Genomic DNA, 20,452 nt, shown 5'->3' with positions numbered 1-20,452 from the left:
TTCATATGTTTAAAAATTATGTTTTACGTGTTACAACTTGTTTTAGAAATTACGGAAATATTTTCCCATACTTCCAAAACATGTAATTCCAATTTTTTATCTTTATATATAAATATTCTCTTTTAAAATAGACATATTTACCAGGTCTAAAAATAGACAATATTTAATATAGTAAATATTTGCTTAAGTCTACTTTTTGATTTTGAGAGTTCGATGTAAACTTAATTGGAATGCGAACTTATGAGATATTAATAGTCATATTACAATATGAAATATTAGAAGTCATATAATATAATTATAGTATAAAATATTATGAATGTTGAAAAAAATTAAAAAATTATTAAAATATGAAAGATATAAGATATATGACAGATGTAAGAGATATGTTACAAAAAGAAGAATTTGTTATTTTATTTGATATAACAAAATATAAAGTCAAATAAATTTACGAGATTAATTCTAAAAATAAACTTACAAAATTATTTATCCTATAAATTTTTTCTTTCCAAAGATTTAGGTAAGATACGAATTAAACAGAATTTTGAAGAATTTTATCTCATTGAATTTAATAATAGCATATAGCTTAAATTCTATATATTTTCTATTTGTATTAACTCAACTTTTTTTTTATTTTGTTTGGCACCGCTATATAATTGGGCCGTAGGCCCAAATACAAAAATAACTTAACCGGCACATATATTCGATCCTTTCGCGGCAATTAGTTTTCATATAAATTCTCTCAGGCAACTGGGTTTCTGCCCAACGGCTACAATCAATGGTATCGTCTTTTTACGTTTACTGTGTAGACATGATATGAATCTGATTCTGATGGTGTTCGGATTTTGCATGAGTGCAGGGGAAGGGAACAGGGAGTTTCGGTAAGAGGAAGAACAAGACCCACACCCTCTGTGTTAGATGTGGCCGTCGCAGTTTCCACCTCCAGAAAATGTAACTCTTTTACTTATTAAATTTAGGGTTTGTGTTAAAGATGTGTTCTTGATTGGTCGATGGTTTCAGATAACTGGAGCGTCAAGGCCATTAGGAGAAAGACCACCGGAACGGGAAGAATGAGGTATCTGCGTCACGTGCCTCGCAGATTCAAGAGCGGCTTCAGAGAGGGTATAATCGGTTAAGTATTTGAGTGTTTACTTTTGGGTTTTGGTTTAGGGTTTTTGCTAACGTGGTAGTTTTGAATCAGGTACCGAAGCTGCACCCAGGCAGAGAGGAGCGGCTACCACTGCCTAAGCTTTCGAAGGTAGCAATTTTTCTGGATCAATGAATTAGGAGTTTAGGCTTCTGTGTTGCGCGAAACCCAGTTAAACAATTTTTCTTTCTGTCTTTTTGACCTTATTCATATAAATGGATTTGTTTTTCAACTTGAGTATGGTAAGGAGTTTTGACTTGATAGTTTCTTTTACGTCTATACTTTAGAATATCCCTTTAATTGATGATTTATCAAAAGTTTGTTGGTTTGGTGTTATGTAATTTAAATTGGCTTGCCATCGAAGCCAGCTAGAATAGTTTCAAGAAGGAAGAAATGGTGCGGGTGAGAGATAATAAAACCATGTCTGTTCAAAATTCTTCGCAACTTTGTTTCATCTGGTAGTGTTTCCTTGATAGAAGAACAATGAGAATATGCAAGATTGCGATTTATATAATGTAATGAGAGATTGGCCTTAGTTATAGGGATATTTTTTGTTTTTTTCTAATCAATTTTCTCTGATAAAGTTCTATAGATATTGAAAAATTTACTCTTGATAATCCCCTAGTCGTTCGACACAATTTAAGAAAATGCATTATTACCAAATTTTACGTGTTGAATGACTTAATAATTATGGCATCATGACATATCCACTACAACCATCAAGCATTATTTTCTTTTTAAATTCGTCTCTCTAGCCTTTTCTTATATATTTGTACTCTCAGCTTTTTTTAACATTCGTTGTTTCTCATTTTCCTTCCTATAAAATAGTAGCTATACATAATTTCCTGAGATAAGATGATGTACGTGTAAAGATGGAATTACTTCATGTCTTTTTTGTATTTCCTTCCCAAACTAGGTTTATCGTATTAGGGTTTTTACTACCATTGTCAAAATTGATGTTAAATAAGCCATTTTGCACTAATACGTGTAAAGATGAGATTGTATTTCCTTCCCAAACTAGGTTTATCGTATGAGGGATTTTTCTACCATTGTCAAAATTGATGTTAAATAAGCCATTTTGCTCTAATACTGTGATGATATTTTCGATTTTCGTTTCCTATTTAAATGGAAATATATTGTTATTATTATTATTCTTATTTTTGGATGATAAAAGTTGGAAGAAGATTCATCGACATTTTGTTTTTAAAAAATTAGAGAAAGTATAAAATAAACTGGGGTTGTGTCATTGTTCTTCACTAACATTCTTCTTTTTTATTTTTGCAAACTTATTATTGTATTAATATAATGTTGACTGGTATACAATATACTGTTTTACATGTTTTTTTCCCTTTAGAGAAGTGTTTAGGGACCAATCAATAGACATTCTTAAATTAACAGATGATTCGGCACTCTTGTTCTTGTATTCACAAAATACATGAAAATGATACTGCCAAGCCAACCAATAAATTGAAATGTTATGTCTATTAGTTAATTCTTATAGGTCTCATGAATTTTTAAAGCTGGAAAACGAGATTGGAAATATCACAAGACATGAAGCTATCAATATGGTGAGTCTTTATATGTACTTCAAATCTTCAAATGCTTATATGTGATTTTTTGTTCATAATTTAGTTGCGAGATGAATGCTTTATTCTATTTATGACTATTTATTGAGTTCGAAAGATATTAAAAGATTACAATTGAAATATTCGATGTGTAACTTGGGTGTGCAAGCACATTGAGATTGAGGTAGGAAATTTTGAAATATGTATTCATAGTTAGGATAAGGTATGTGTATATATGACTTAACACTCCGAATCTTTTTACAAGATGAAAATGTTCAGTTATCACAAGAAATAACGATGGTTTGTGATGCTAATTTTGTGCGAAATTCTCAGATTTTACTATGCAAGTTTCATACGAGTATATTTTGAGTTATCCCACCTGAAATTATCGATTCGTACTTTGATTTTCTTAGTTCACTGTGCAAATTTCATGAGAATATTTTTAGTTGTTCTATCATAAAAACAATTGTCAAAGTGCACTTTGACTTTCTTTTTCTCAATGCAAATTTCTTATGCTTATATTTGATTTGTTGCTCATAATTCACTTGCGAGATGAGTGCTTTATTCTATTTTTTACAATCTTTTGAGTCTGAATTATATTGAGATTACAATTTTCATTGTGTAACTAGGTGTGCAACCACATTGAGGCTGAGGGAGCAAAATTTGAAATATGTATTCATAGTCATCACAAGGTATGCGTATATTCGAGTTAATACTTTGAATCATTTTGTAAGATGAAAATGTTTCGTTATCACAAGAAACAATTATGGTTTTCGAGTCTAATTTCGTGTGAAATTGTCAAATTACAATTTTGATTTATATTGAATTTATGGTAAACATAAATTGTTATTTATCGTTGTATGGATTTGACATCTTACATAACTATTGTTTTATTCGCTCTTAGAATTTGAGTTGAAATTGTGACTTTAATTTTGAAAGTTCTATTACCTGAATTAGGTATACATTCTAAATGAAATTGTTGAATAAAACTTTGCTTTTTTGGTTCACAGTGCACGTTTTATCAAAGTATATTTTGAGTTGTTCTACTTAAAACTATCAGATCGCACTTTGATTTTCTGAATTCATTGTGCAAAATCATTATGGGTATATTTTTAGTTGTTACTTCATAAAAAGAATTGTCAAAGTGCATTTTGACTTTATTTGTTCACATGAGAAAATTGAGTTGTCTCTTGTTATTTGAACTCTTGATGAATTATTTAGCTATCTTTGTCCCAACACAAATTTCAGATGTTTAGATTTGGTTTATTGCTTTTCACTGGTCTGATGAATTATGTGCAACAAATCAAATATAAGCATATCAAATATCAACAACTCAATTTTCTCATGTGAACAAATAAAGTCAAAGTGCACTTTGACAATTCTTTTTATGATGTGACAACTAAAAATATACCCATAGTGATTTTGCACAGTGAATTAAGAGAATCAATGTGCGATATGGTAATTTCAAGTGAGATAACTCAAAATATACCCTTATAGAACGTGTCGTGCACTATGAACCAAAAAAACAAAGTGTTATTTAACCGTTCCATTGATGGTGTATGCTCAACTAAGGTAATAAGGTTTTTAAAATTAAAAACAGAACTTCAACTCAGATTCTAAGAGCGAATAAAATAATAGTTCTATAGGATGTCAAATTCATACAAAGAAATAACAAGTTTTGTTGATCATAAATTTAAAATAAATCCAAATTGTAATCTGACAATTCCACACAACATTAGACTCGCAAACTATAATTGTTTCTTGTGATAATTAAACATTTTCATTTTGCAAAATGATTCAAAGTGTTAGCACTCATAAACTTTAAATTAGTCTGTATAGAAGGTTTTTCTTCTGCCTTTTCTCTACCTAAAAATGGACTTTCCTATCCGACTTATTCTTAATCCAATCTAATAAAAGACCCAGTCAGGAGACAGACACTACAATAGTTGTGTAGTGAACGAACTATCATTTCTAAATTTATGGATTCCTTTTCACTACTAGAATCTTTCCTTGAATTCGAGACAAAAATATTTACAACATTTTTTAAGCTACTGATGCTTATAATTTCGAATCAAACGCAATTCTCAAGACTCCTTTTCCCTCGCTTGCTTCTGTTGGAAAAAAAGTTTTCTAAAAAAACGTAATATAATCTTTCATTTACAGTTTCTTATCGATCAGGCGACACCCGGATTTGAACTGGGGAAAAAGGATTTGCAGTCCCCCGCCTTACCACTCGGCCATGCCGCCAATAAAAATATAGATATGAAGTTTTTGAGAATACTCCCCCCTTTTCTTTCTATTGAAAAATTGAAAAACAATCTTGAGACAAATCGCAACCGTTAACTATTCTTTTATGAATTATTCTTGAATATTTGAATAGAAATTTTTTTTTTCTTAATGAGATCAGAAAATAAAAATTGATACATAACCAATCAATATTGCTTTTTTTTTTTAACTTTGTTCATTCTAATTATAACAGCAACTTTCAATATATGTAAACCCTAGAATATCAATTTGATCTGTTACACAGATATTATCTAATCGAGTATCTTATCCATATCTATATAGATATAGAATACCAATACTATACGGTATTTTCAAGAAATTATCGTGCTTATTCTTTTTTTACAATTTTCAATAGAAAATTTGTAAAAATTCACACAACATGTTATGTGTTTGTTATCCTGAACAAATATGACTGCAATAAAGTTAGAGACAGATCTATAGCTGCAGTTAAATATATGCATGTTTCAAAAATACAAGCCTTATTACATTACACATAACATACTCTAATCATATTCTCCCCAATTCTCTCCAAAATACTTCACTTCAAAATATATCTTTTCTTGACAATTTCGAATGGATTTTTTTTTGTATCCAATTGAATTTGACTCATACATTATCACGACTATGAATATATATTTCAAATTTTACTCCCTTAGTCTCAATGTGGTTGCAAAAGAGACTTTACTCCTAAACCTTTTTCTATAAATTTAATATTGATTTTTTAATTAGTGGGACAACTTCACTTTTGTATTGATTTGAATTTGTTGATATTTAGGATTATAGAGGGTGATAACCTTAATTTTTGTTGGGATTATAATTTTTTTTTAGATTAATATTGTGATAAATTTTAGTGAATGATTTTTGATGAATTAGTTATGAATTCTTGAACTTAGGATTATATTATTCATAAATATGTTTATATCTTGTAGAATAATTGTGATGTGTTATTATTTTGGTTAGGAATGTAAGTGTGATATTATGATTAGAATTATGTGATTGTATATTTAATGAATTAGAGCAAAACCACATTACTTGAGTAAAAGATTGGTTGTGTTGAGCATGAATTTAAGAATCACATCTCATTGTTGCGAATGAAATATACAAGTCTGTTATTTCTTTTTCTATATATTTATCCATCTATGCCTCGTTGCATCCTAGGTACGAATGAAAAATTGCAGAATGAAAAATTTACCTTTCTGTTGGTTATTCCTGCATGGAGGTGTTTGGTCAAGGCAGTTCTAGTAAGGTAAACTATGCGATTAACATATTAAAAGATATGGTTCTCTCATTATTAAAAACATGTACATGATTTCAAATAATGAAACCTAGAAATAGAACGTAAAGGTGACAAAGAATGTCCATTCTATAAATTCTATTCCTTTTTGTGAGTTTTTTTTTTTCAATTTATAAATTATTGTTGAATTTGGTTGGAAGTGTGGTGAAAGGAATTTAAAGCACATTTATGTTTCTTTATAAATGTTTGATGTTCACATTATATTGTTCATGTCAATTTAATTCTTGAGATATGATAAATGTTTATTACATGTGTTAGAAGTTCATAATTATTCATTCTAACCAATTCATTTTTTAACTGTTTATTTTAGTGTACAAATATACCATTAGTCAATTGAAATTTTAGTTCTTTATTGGGTTGTTACTGCATTCTTAACGATATTGTCTCTTTGCAGTTCCAACATCCTTGTATTTGCAGTCCTTAAGCAAAGTTTTCTTCTCATTGTTGTACCATCTTCAAGCTAGGTAACATTGACTCCTTTTGTTGCAATTCTTTTCAACGACATGTTTTTTTTTTTGTAATTTTAAATCAGAATTAAAATTTTAGATGTTTATATTTGAGTTGTTGCTTAGAAATATGTTTTTAATCCTTGTATTGATTTGACATCTTACAAATATATTGTTTTATGCACACTAGATAACTGACATGATAATATCCCTTCAATTTTAAATATGAGTTGATATTGTTCCTCCAACTTTGAAAGTCCTATAACTTGAGTTAATATTGTGCCTCCAATTTTGAAAGCCCTATAGAATTCCTTTCATTTGGAATGCAAATTTCATATGTTTATATTTGAGTTGTTGCTTATAATACAATTGCAAAATAAATGCATTATTCTGTGTATGACACTTTCTTGAGCTTGGATGATAGAGATATTATAACTGAAATATTGGCTTAACAACTTGGGTGTGCATCCACATTGAGACTGAGGGAGCACAAGAATAATGCTGTAACATTATTTATTCATAGTCAGAATAGGAGATGACTATAGTTAACACTTTGAATCGTATTGCATGATGAAAAATTTTAACTCTCACAAGAAACAATGATGGTTTGTGAGCATCATTTTGTGTGAAATTGATGGATTACAATTGGGCTTTATACTAAATTTATGGATAACAAAGATTGTTTTTTATCTTTGTATGTATTTGACAACCTGAGTTGGGCAACCACCAAAAATGAAATTGCCAAATAACACTTTGATTATTTTGAATCACATTGTTCTGTAAGGGCATGTTTTGAGTTAGACCATATGAAATTCTCTATTTACCCTTTAATTATCTTGGTTTAATGTGCGAATTCCAATGCAAAATTTATATTCTTATATTTGATTTGTTGCTCATAACTCACTTGCGAGAAGAATGCTTTATTCTATTATTGGCAATTTTTTGAGTCTGAATGATATTGAGATTACAATTAGAATATTGGATATGTAACTGGGTGTGCAACCACACTAAGACTGAGGGAGCAAAAGTTGAAATATGTATTCACAGTCATGACAAGGTATGAGAATATCTCAAGTTAACAGTTTGAATCTTTTTACACGATGAAAATGTTTAGTTATCAAAAGAAACAATGATGGTTTGTGAGCCTAATTTCCTGCGAAATTCTCATATTACAATCTGTTTTTATATTGAATTTATTGTCAACATAAATTGTTATTGATCTTTGTAAGGATTTGACACCTTAAAGATATATTGTTTCATTCGCTCTTAAAATAAGAGTTGAAATTGTGGCTCCAATTTTGAAAGGTTTAGGTATACAACCTAAATGGAACTATCAAATAGCACTTTGCTTTTTTGGTTCACTGTGCAAGTTTCAAACGGGTATATTTTGAGTTATCCCACCTGGAATTATCAAATCGCACTTTGATTTTCTTAGTTCACTGTGCAAATTCCGTGTGGGAATATTTTTAATTGTCCCGTCATAAAAGGAATTGTCAAAGTGCACTTTGACTTTCTTTGTTCGCGCGAGTTGCGTCTTGTTATTCGGACTGCTGATGTATTCCTTAGCTATCTTTGTCCCAATGCAAATTTCATATGCTTATATTTGAATCGTTGCCCATAATTCACTTGCGAGATGAATGATTTATTCTATTATTGGCAATTTCTTGAGTCCGAATGATATTGAGATTACGATTAGAATATTCACTGTGTAATTGGGTGTGCAACCACACTGAGACTGAGGGAGCAAAAGTTGAAATATGCATTCATAGTCATGACAAGGTATGAGTATATCCCGAGTTAACAGTTTAAATCTTTTTACAAGATGAAAATGGTTAGTTATCGAAAGAAACATTTATGGTTTGTGAGCCTAATTTCGTGCGAAATTCTCATATTACAATCTCTTTTTATATTGAATTTATTGCCAACATAAATTGTTATTAATCTTTGTAAGGATTTGACACCTTAAAGATATATTGTTTTATTCGCTCTTAAAATAAGAGTTGAAATTGTGGCTTCAATTTTGAAAGGTTTAGCTATACATCCTAAATGAAACTATTAAATAGCACTTTGCTTTTTTGGTTCACTGTGCAAGTTTCATACGGGTATATTTTGAGTTATCCCACCTGGAATTATCAAATCGCACTTTGATTTTCTTAGTTCATTGTGCAAATTCCGTATGGGAATATTTTTAATTGTCCTGTCATAAAAAGAATTGTCAAAGTGCACTTTGACTTTCTTTTTTTCACATGAGAAAATCGAGTTGCCTCTTGTTATTCAGATGACTGATGTATTCCTTAGCTATCTTTGTCCCAATGCAAATTTCATATGCTTATGTTTGATTTGTTTCTCATAATTCACTTGCGAGATGAATGCTTTATTCTAATTTTGACAATTTCTTGAGTCCGAATGATATTGGGATTACAGTTAAAATATTCGTTGGGTAACTGAGTGTGCAACCACACTAAGACTTGGGTAGCAAATTTTGAAATATGTATTCATAGTCAGGATAAGGTGTGAGTATATCTGAGTGAACACTTTAAATCTTTTCGCAAGATGAAAATGTTTAGTTATCACAAGAAACAACGATGGTTTATGAACCTAATTTCATGTGAAATTGTCATATTATAAATTTGGCTTTATATTGAATTTATTACAAACATAAATTGTTATTGATCTTTGTAAGGATTTGACATCTTAAATGATATATTGTTTCATTCACTCTTAAAATCATAGTTGAAATTGTGGCTCCAATTTTGAAAGGTTTAGGTATTCACCCTAAATGGAACTATCGAATAGCACTTTGTTTTTTTTTTCACTGTGCAAGTTTCATAAGGGTATGTTTTCATTGTTCCACCTGAAATTATCGAATCGTACTTTGATTTTATTGATTCAAAGTGCACTTTGGCTTCTCTTTGTTCAGATGAGAAAATTTTGAGTTGCTTCTTGTTATTCATATTGTTGATGAATTCTTTAGCTATCTTTTGATGTGTTAGCTCAAAATAAAATGATTTCAGATTATAATCTTCATATTTCTTCATTTTGTAAATATGTTAGGCGTGCATTCTAAATTTAGTTAACAATTTTTGAATATTTTTGAAGACTTTGGATGACTATATCTAATTTGTCCCTTATAAGTTGGTAATATGATTTTTTGTCCAATGAGGTATAGATTGTTGGTGTTGACCTCATTATGAAATTTACTAAAAAAAAAAAATTGTGTCTAGTTTAATTTATCTGAGCTTGTACCTCAACTTTTGATATTTGGTATTGGTTAGAAAGCCAAATGAAATTTGGTTAGATGGGTATTCAAGTTGTCCCTTTGAAATGTTTCATCAAACTTTGGGTATTGATCGTGGGTAACAGTTGTGCCTCTAATTTTGAAAGTCCAATAACTTGAGTTGGTATAATGCATCCAATTTTGAAAGCCCTACAACTTTGTTTGATATTGTGCCTTCAATTTTTGAAAGCCCTACAAAATTACTTTTATTCTAAATGCAAATTTCATATGCTTATATTTGATTTGTTGTTCATAATTTAGTTGCGAAATGAATGCTTTATTCTAGGTATGAATATTTCTAGAGTTCGAATGATATTGAAAGATTACAATTGAAATATTGGATATGTAACTTGGGTGTGCAACCACACTGAGACTAAGGTAGCAAATTTTGAAAATATGTATTCATAGTCAGGATAAGGTATGAGTATATGTGAGTTAAGTCTTTGAATCTTTTTGGAAAATGAAACTGTTTAGTTATCTCAAGAAACAGTGATGGTTTGTGAGCCTAATTTCGTGTGAAATTGTCAGATTATAATTTGGCTTTATATTAAATTTAAGATCATCATATTTTGTAATTGTTTTATTCACCCTTAGAATCTGAGTTAAAATTATGGCTTCAATTTTGAAAGGATTTAGGTTTACACTCTAAATGAAACTGTCGAATTACACTTTGCCTTTTTCGTACACATTGCAAGTTTCATAAGGGTATATTTTGAGTTGTTCTACCTAAAATTATCGAATCATACTTTGATTTTCTTAGTTCACTGTGAAAATCCATATGAATATATTTTTAGTTGTCCCGTCATAAAAAGAATTGTCAAAGTGGACTTTGACTTTCTTTGTTCACATAAGAAAATTTTGAGTTGCTATTGATGAATTCTTTATGTTTCTTTTGATGGTTTGTTGGCCTAGTGGGAATATGATTTTTTTGTTCAATTGGTTTTTGAGCCCTTTATTAAATTTACGCAACTCAAATTTATTTTTCTGTCAAAATTTAATTTTAAGTTGGACTTGTACTTCAAATTTTGATATTTGGTACAAAGTCCAAATGAAATTGGGTGAGGTGGATATCCTAAATTGAATTAATTAAGTGTGGTTCGAAATTTTTATTCTTAGTAAAATTTACACAAGCATATGCAAATTTTCCCCCTTGAAATGTGAAACTTTTTATATTGATCACATGTGACATATGTGCTTCCAATTTTGAAAGTCCTATAACTTGCGTTGATTCCAATTTTGGAAGATAACCATGTAAAATGAAAAAAAAACATCGATGGATGTAGCAAAATATTTAAAACTGAACTAGGCGGGTAGTTATCAGAACGTTGTCAGAAAAGTCACTTGCGTGTGTGGTTTAGAAACCTTGAAAAACAAAAGACTTATTATACATAATTAAAGGATATTCTCTCATCTAAATCAAAGATTATATGCTTATATAATGCTATTATTGCAGTAAATATAGTATTTTGATTTTCTAAAGTTTTTTGTACGTGGATCTGATTCATGTCAAATTAGCTTATGTCTCTGCAAATCTTTTTGATGAGGGGACAATGTGCTTTGAATTGAATGTTCTTTGCCATTATATTGCAGAAATCTTTATAGTTAAAGGTGATTCAGCTGAAGGAAGTGCTAAGCAAGGGTGTGACAGGCGCTTCCAGGTAAAATATACATGTTTCCATTAAAGAAGAGTATCGAAGGAATATTAATGAACTTATTGTATTTGATTATTCCACTACTTTATTAATCACTTATTTATTCAATGCACATACACCATTTAGCTATTTAGTTGTTTCATTTTTGTACTGTATGTCCATCGGTCACTCGGCCAAATATAAGACCCTCAGGGGACCATCGGTCTTACGGTCAAACGAATAGTCATGAAGCATCGTTAAAACATAAGACCATCGGTCAAACAGATAAAATGTCATACCATTGGTCAAACGGTCAAACATACAAGTCAAGACTTAATCGTATTCATACCCATCGGCCAATCGGTAACATAGCAACGTTGGACCCTCTGACCTCTAGGGCCCATCGGCCAATCGGTAAAATAGCAATGTTGGACCCTCTGACCTCTAGGGCCCATCGGCCAATCGGTAAAATAGCAACGTTGGACCCTCTGACCTCTAGGGCCCATCGGCTCATCGGTACAACAATAACAGCGGACCCTTTGGCCGCGAGAGTCCATCGGTTCATCAGTAGAACAGCAGCGACGGACCTCATAAAATACTTGACGGTCGATCGGTAAAACACATTATTAGCTTGTTGAAAGCATATCGTCATTAACCCAGCAAAGCGACCATCGGTCGCACAGTAATATAACTTAAGCCAGTGATTATCGGTTAAACGAGTCAATAATCGTCATTAAGGGATCATTGGGCCGTGATTAAGAAACCCTAATTACAAGCCCATGTCGAAAGCTATAAATAGGGCCCAAAGGTAGGTTGGTAAGGATCTTAATTGCGCATTTATTACAACTGATATACTGACGCACCGATCGGTCCGTTCTGACTTAAGCATCGGAGTATTTTAGACAGGTACCCCGATCGTCATCCCAACCGATCGAGCTAAGGAGTGGATTTAGTTGAAGTCATTGGAGAGAAGGAAGATATCGCGAAGTGAACGAGTTCTTTTAGTAGGCTCTTGGTCCCTACCCCGAAACAATTTTCATTCTTTTAAAATAAAGGCTTCACAAACTCATATAACTAATAATTTTATTTTGTAAGATTTTCCCTTAGTAATTTAATCTATGTCTAGTTTAATATGTTTAGAGTGGATACGGTATATTATCTATATGATGTATTTAAAAGTATATTTCAGTTGCTTTTGAATCTTATTACTCCATTCAAATTATGATTCATGATTCAAAAATATGCTTGGCGATTTACAACTGAAATCTCAATTTGATAACATTGCCTAAAAGATTGAGTTCTCAGGCCATGACAGACGAACACACTCATTGGTTTTGTTGTTGTCATTAAAGCTTTATGTTACCTTTTGAGTGTAAGAAAACATTATAACTAAGGTAATGTTGTGATGAGTAGAAATATAAAATTGAGAATGTGGTTTTTATACTACTAACGGTCATTTTTCTACTTCCTGTATCTAATCACTTGAATTTTGTTTACTGACATGTAGAGCACTTTATCAGAATTATTTGGAGTTATGTAAGTGCATCTATTTATCAGAGCATATTTGATGCAAGGCCATTCTCCCTTTGAGGGGTAAGATTCTGAATATTAAAAGGAGGGATGAAGCAGGAATGTACAAAATGGAAGAGATCAAAATTTTATTTTCGGGTTTGATCTTGGTGTGAAGGTTAAAATACTTCCTGTTTCATTAATTTGCTATTAATGACCGAGTTAAAGCACACAAATAAACTGATAAAAAACACAAATGAATAATTAGTGAAAGTTCTGATAGATAGGCCACGGTTAGGCTTAAATAAATTATAGAATATTACTAAATTGATATATCTTCAATTGCTAAATTGTAAGTTTTTGTCTTTGTCATTTTCTTCTTAATTATATTAAAATAGAAGTAATTTGATATATGATCTAGAGTCTAGTGGAAAATTAACTTGCATGAAGTTCAAATTTGAAAAAGTAAATCCAATCTTTAAATTGCTGAGATTTCCAAATGGAGGCCAACAAAAGAACCAAGTTAACATCAATTGATGTGATTTTATTAAAAGTGAATTTAGAGTAACTTGGTAGAAGTTTTGTGCACTGTTGTCATGGTATTATCTTAACCTTTTTGAGTTGTTGGGTATATTCAATCACTCTTGATCATTGCAGCGATGGATGTTGTTGTCTACGGGAAATTAGTATTTAAATTTTGTAACTTGAGGACGATTGAAGTACTGATATGAAATTCAACGTGATCATGATGGATTTCGAATGCTCAAAAGAAGGATGTGGTGGTAATGTCATCAACAACCTAACACTCATTGCTTGCTACAAAAGATCGGATTTTAGTATTTCACTTTAAAATGTTCACCAGTTATCAACTAACTATTAAAGTTGACACAGATTGAGATGTCAAACTTGACTTAGCTTTGGTTTCTTGTTTATTATTTACAACTGGTTGTGAATGATATAGAATGCTTTTGCTGTCTACGTAGAAATAAATGCTTTCTCATTGTCCCAAAACAAATGTAAGACACAAATCCCTTAGTCATTGAACGAACAAGGCTTGGGAGGTTTTCACGTTGTTTATTTAACTTTTTTAATCAAATCTGATAGGTTTGGCATGGTGTATAAAAGACTTATTTATAAGGAGAGTGTCCGTTGTAAAGCAATAAAGATTTTCAAGATAGAGTCTTGTATTTCAGTTCTTAATATGTAGTTCCATCAAAATCAAACTAAACATAAATCCCAAAACCTCTCTATATGCCGTTAAAGAAATGGCTAGTGTGGTTGACCATTTTACATATTTGTGTATTATGTTGTTTATTTAGATAAAAGAAGTTATGCAGAGAATGCAGTATACAAGTGTTTCCTATGCAGCACTTATGCGTCTTTTATTTTTTATTTCATTTGCAAAGCTATTTGCTTGAAATGAATGTGAAAGTTATACTAAAAAACTAATGAGCTAATGTTGTCTATTATGAAGTTTAATGAGTGTAATATTAGCCAGTCATACTAAGTAGAGACACTCCATATTGAAATTCGATCGAGTCAGTCCTTTTGAATTTGAACGAGTTAGACTGGTCCAAAATTTGGTTGACTACATCCCAACCTAACCTATAGTCCATAACCATAATCCAACTACTCATTTTTGCCCCTAATAAGTTTGGTGAGTGTTTTTACTTATATACTATTAATCACTTTCACCTTATGTGGGACATCAACCTCATTGAATAATAACAAACTCCTTTTTATGAGATTTGATGTGTAATTTCAATTAAATACTAGTTATCTAAATCACTTCCACCCGATGTAAGACTTCAAACTCATATTAAATGATAACAACCTCCCCCATTGAGATTTTATGTCTAATTTTACTTATATACTAGTTATTTAAATCACTTTCACCCTATGTGGGACCTCAAACTCATATTGAATGATAACAATCTCCTCCTCATGAGATTTGATGTGCAATTCTACATATACTAGTTATCTAAATCACTTCCCGATGTGGGACTTTAAACTCATATGGAATGATAACAAACTCCTCTCCATGAGATTTGATGTGTAAATTTACTTATATACTAGTTATCTAAATCACTTCAACCCGATGTGAGACTTTCACCCGATGTGGGACTTCAAAGTCCTATTGAATGATAACAATCTCCTACCCATGAGATTTGATGTGTCATTTTACTTATATAATGAAACATCACTTAATAATCAATAAAATTTTACTTATTTATTGAGTACTCAATAGACTATATAATTATAATTATTATTATTGTTATTATAATAATAATTATTATAATTATTATTATTATATGAGTTTGAAGTCCCACATCAGGTGAAGGTGATAAACATATCTAGTATATAGGTAGAATTGCATATTAAATCTCATGGGGAGGAGATTGTTATCATTCAATATGGGTTTGAAGTCCCACATCGGGTGAAAATGATTTACATAATTAGTATATATGTAAAATTGCACATCAAATCTCATGGGGAGGAGGTTGTTATCATTCAATATGAGTTTGAAGTCACATGTCGAATGAAAGTTATTAAGGTAACTAGTATATAAGTAAAATGACATATAAAATCTCATGCAGAGGAGATTGTTATCATTCAATATGAGTTTGAAATCCCACATCTGGTGAAAGTGATTTAGATAACTAGTATATAAGTAAATTGCACATCAAATCTCATCGGCAGTTTGAGTCCTACATCGGTTGGAAGTGATTTAGATAACTAGTATACATGTAGAATGTTGTGGACGAGTTAGGCTTCAAGAAGATTGCAAATGTTGCATCTTCAAAGGAAGCATGGGATACTCTAGAGGTTGCATACAAAGGGAACGATTGGGTCAGACAAATCCGACTTCAAGTCTCATAGGAGAGTTTGAAGGCTTGACAGGTAACTGAGTACATAACTCGGGTAGAGAAGGTGGCCAACCAACTCGACAGGAATGAAGAGTCAATGCAAGCAAGCCGAGTGGTGGAGAATATCTTGAGGTCATTGACAAATGATTTCGAGAGCATCATATGCGCCATCGAGGAGTCAAAGGACCTGTCAGTTCTCTTAGTGCAAGAACTTTCCGGGTCAATGAAGGCCCGTGAACAAAGGAGAAGGAAGAAGAACGGGTCAATCAAGCATTACATGCGCAACTTTATTTGAATGAAACTCAGAATACTCAGAGCCGAGGTCTTGGAGGCACAAGACAAGGTGGACGTGACAGAAGTGGCCAAGGAGATTGGTCCAAGTCAGAAGTGGAATGTTTTAGGTGTGGCAAGTACAGTCATTACGCAAGAGAATGTAGATCAAATAGTTACTACAACTGTGGCAAGGTTGGTCATAAAGCAAAATATTATCATTCGAAAAAAAGGAGAAAAATCTTCTCACAGAGAAAGACAACGATGAGGAGATAAGGATTTTAATGATGATGCAAAACTTTGATGCCAAACTCAATATTGGTAAATCTGAGTAGCATTTAGAGTGTGGAGATCTCAAATAGCCTAAAAATGTACTTGGAGAGCTCGGTGGAGCATGAGGCCAGCTTAGTTAGCTCGGTGAGAAGTTCGAATAGCTTGGTGGAGCAAGTGGAGTGCCCAGATCGTTCCGGGGAGCAAGTGATCACCTTGAAAAGCTTAGCAGGGAGCCTAGGTAGCTCGGTAGAGCGTCTAGCTAGCTCGGATAACTCAGCGTGGATTGCGGATAGCTCGGATCTTGAACAAGAAGAGCAGTTGCATGCCGAGAAGGATCCGAGAGTTGTACTGGAGGTGCAAGATGAGAAGTGACAACTTGGAATGGATGATAAGTTTGGTGTGAAGAAGGCATGGAAATTCCGATCTCTTAAAGAGAGCTCGGCCTATTCAGAGGAACCCGGTTAATGGCAAGTCGATCACAAAGACCATAAAGAACCCAACAAAGGGTAAGTCAGCCAAGGTTAAGATGAAGTCAGTCAAAGAGAAGATAAAGTCTGTTAAAGAGAAAAGTAAGTCGACTATAGAGATAGAAGATTGTTCAGGATGAGAGAAGAAAAAATTTAAGATTATAGAAGAATTTTGTTGGATAATCTTTAATTTTGTTAGATAAGATTTAGATTATATTTTAGATTATTAAGTTGTTTTTATTTAACAAAGTGATAGTGTATTTTATATTTGATGAATTAAATTTAAATTAGTTGTTATTTTAGTTAGTTGGAATATCTAAGATTTATTTTGATAATATGACATATTAGATAAGATAAATTAAATTTAGTTTGATTTGTTAATATTTGGTTTGTAATTGACTACGTAAAAGCTCATTCTTCATCAATGCTCATTCTTCATCAATGAAATACATCATAATAAGTTACATTACATATTTTTTAGTGTGTGTGAATTTTTTCCAACACTAAATACCAATCCAAATCGGTCTCGACAAGTTGGGCTAGGCTGGAAAGCTTCTTAAAAGGATTTAGAGCTTCTGCTAATATGCTAACAAATATATATCTTTTCTATCTGCACCTCCACGTTAGTATGTAATTTTTTTGTTTTCAAAATACCTTAAAATAAACACACAAATGACTTCAAAATATTATAAGATAAGAAATCAGTATTTATTATGTTTTTTTTTTCAAACTAAAATAGTCGTGTCATTTAATTAGAACAATAACTTTGATATAAGATAGAAATTTACAACATAAATATTCCTTTTCTTTAAAAATATTTTTATCGTGTATTAAATTATTTTGTAAGAGAAAGTGATACATTGTTAACATACATAATTGTTTATACTGTTTATAATGTGTATAATAAGTTTTCTAACTTGTATAATTTTCATCTTTAAAAACTATTACAAAATATAATGGTATAGTTAACTATAAATTCAAATTATACAAATGAATTAACATCATTAATGAAATGTTTCAATTTTGTTAGATAATTGTCTCAAATTTATTTAAACCATACATTTTAGTTTATTCACAGTATAAACCTTTTTATGCTGACAGTACTAAAGATATAAGTTGATCTGATAATTAGTTATTCAAAAATCTACTAAACCTGTTTGAAAGAAAAATTAATAATTATAAAATTTACTTTAAAATATCAACCCTTATTATAATTCTCTTCAATATCTAAGTTAAAATACTCATAAAATATATTTATAAATATAATATCTTTAAAATATACTTATAAATTAAAATAATAAATACAAAAATATTTTTAAAATATTTCAATATCAATAACTACTCTTTTTTATTTAGTTTTACAATTTTGATGGACACTTCTACTATCAAATTCCAGTGTTTATATATATATATATATATATATATATATATATATATATATATATATATATATATATATAATATATATATATATATATATATATATATATATTACCAAAAACTCAAATTTAAGCACGTTAACTTTTTCCAAAATATTGGGCAACAATACCTTTATTGTGTCGAACTATAAAACTAACGATTGATCTTGTTTCCAAATTATTGACCAAGTAATGTAAAATAGTCAAAAGAAATTTATTTGAACTCATAAACCATCAAAAGCACGACTTTCATACAGTTCGATGAAGTTAAAAAAAAAAAACGAAATCTCAGACTTTAATGTACAGTTTTAAAAATATAAAATGTAAATCATGACTTGTTTTACGTCCAATTTCAATAAAAAAAATGCAACTAAGACATAATTTCTAATAATTTGTCAAATGACTTTAAATTGATGAAGTCGTACTTACCAGAACGTATGATTTTTAAAATTATTTGACAAATGAATTTTAAAATTTATCCATTATTCTTCTTTGATCCTCTCTGAATGATTCTTTCACTGAGATGTAAGCATTGGAGCTATACGTGTGGAGGGAGGAAGGAAGCCAACAATAACTCATGGCTTCTTCAAATTGCTTTGGGCTTGGATTAGGGATATCTTGTGCTCCACAATTATCAAAATTTACTCGCAATAAAATTTATTTGAATTATATTTTAAAATTAATTTTTTATCTGAATTTATATTTCATAATATTATTTTTAAATAATTTTGCTTACAATTAAAAAAAGAAAAATAAAAAAATATATACGGATATCATGAATATAATTGTTGTTTATATATGTCATCAAATGTATTTAATATTGTTTTTTTACAAGACACTATCCTTTTTTTTAATATCATTCAATTACATTAACCTTCTACAATATCTTTCTTAAAGAAAAATACTAATAGAAAAAGTACATAAAACTATTATAGTTAATTATCTTCATCTTCTTTATCTTGATTTATTACCTTCATTAATTTGTCATTGTTACCTCAATCAAAAAGTAGTGTACAAGAGTTATATATAAAATTGGTAATACCAAAAGATGGCACACAAGTAAGGGTAGGGATCTCAACAAGGCGGGTAGTAGTTTCCATGTACCCTATCTGCTGGATAATTATTTGTCTTGTACCGTATCTATATTTGTTATGTGGGTATCCGCATAATTTTTTAATATTCACGGATATCTATGGGTACCCGCGGATATTTACAAAAAAATAAAAATAAATATTTAATAACATATTTTAATCGTAAATTCAAATAAAATACAACACATAACATTCATAAATTGTAAACAAAGTCCAAATAACTCATTTAAATAGTATTTGAATTATAGTTTACAAAGAAATGATTTTTTTAAACTAATTGATAAAAAAATAACTCATTCAAAATCAATATGTTAATTTTTTAATCACGTCTTTTAATTTTTTTGAAAATTTAAATTAGAATATAGCGGGTACGGGTATCCACGGATAGAGATACTATGATGCCCGTACTTGTCCCGCTAACATGCAGGTATTAAAAATACTCATATCTATTACCCATAGATATTCATTTACAATATTCATTTTTCTAACTGTTGCGAATTTTATTTGTGGGTACGAATTTTTATGACATATCTGGACAAGGGGATGCATGTGTTGTTTTTTTTTTTTTTTTTTTTGCCAAAACAAGGTAGGTAGTGAAATATTGTATACAATAATGCTAAATAGTACAAATAATTTTCTTGAATTGGTTTGAGGTACTTTTATTACAAATTAAGTATGAAATGAAAATCATATATTAAATAAAAAAATTAAGTAATATATACAAAAAATAAGATTAACAAAGATTAGATTTTAAAGTTTTCAACAGCTTCTTCAACCAACCAAACCATTTGAGCAATTTTCATGGTCCAAGCAAACAGACTCGAGCGGAATGAGGTTACTGTCTTTTCTTGATTGCACAATCGCTATTATTTTACGTGTATTCAGGCTAAAACTAAACTTAAAATAATTTAATT

The 20,452-nt window shown here is 30.4% G+C and overlaps 1 long non-coding RNA gene and 1 other non-coding gene across 7 annotated transcripts; one reads left to right on the top strand and one right to left on the bottom strand.

Moving 5' to 3' along the window:
• Positions 1-694: 694 nt before the first annotated feature.
• On the top strand, positions 695-13,502 carry LOC114183732 (uncharacterized). Of its 6 annotated transcripts, none has more exons than XR_014995397.1 (10): positions 695-778; positions 857-948; positions 1,018-1,119; positions 1,199-1,255; positions 2,646-2,712; positions 3,339-3,401; positions 6,154-6,241; positions 6,684-6,753; positions 11,603-13,037; positions 13,218-13,502. It is a non-coding gene; the product is annotated as an uncharacterized LOC114183732 (long non-coding RNA). The 6 variants fall into 6 exon arrangements; XR_014995394.1 differs by having other exon boundaries at positions 713-778; positions 11,603-11,670; positions 12,546-13,502; XR_003604505.2 differs by having other exon boundaries at positions 714-778; positions 11,603-13,502.
• TRNAC-GCA (transfer RNA cysteine (anticodon GCA)) lies at positions 4,886-4,956 on the bottom strand. Its single transcript has one exon. It is a non-coding gene; the product is annotated as a tRNA-Cys (tRNA).
• Positions 13,503-20,452: the final 6,950 nt, after the last annotated feature.

The sequence above is a fragment of the Vigna unguiculata genome, chromosome 5 (assembly GCF_037176805.1).
Source record: "Vigna unguiculata cultivar grain cowpea cultivar isolate G323 ecotype 2 chromosome 5, ASM3717680v1, whole genome shotgun sequence".
Classification (NCBI taxonomy): Eukaryota; Viridiplantae; Streptophyta; class Magnoliopsida; order Fabales; family Fabaceae; genus Vigna; species Vigna unguiculata.
This window is presented reverse-complemented; position numbering and strand designations above follow the sequence as displayed.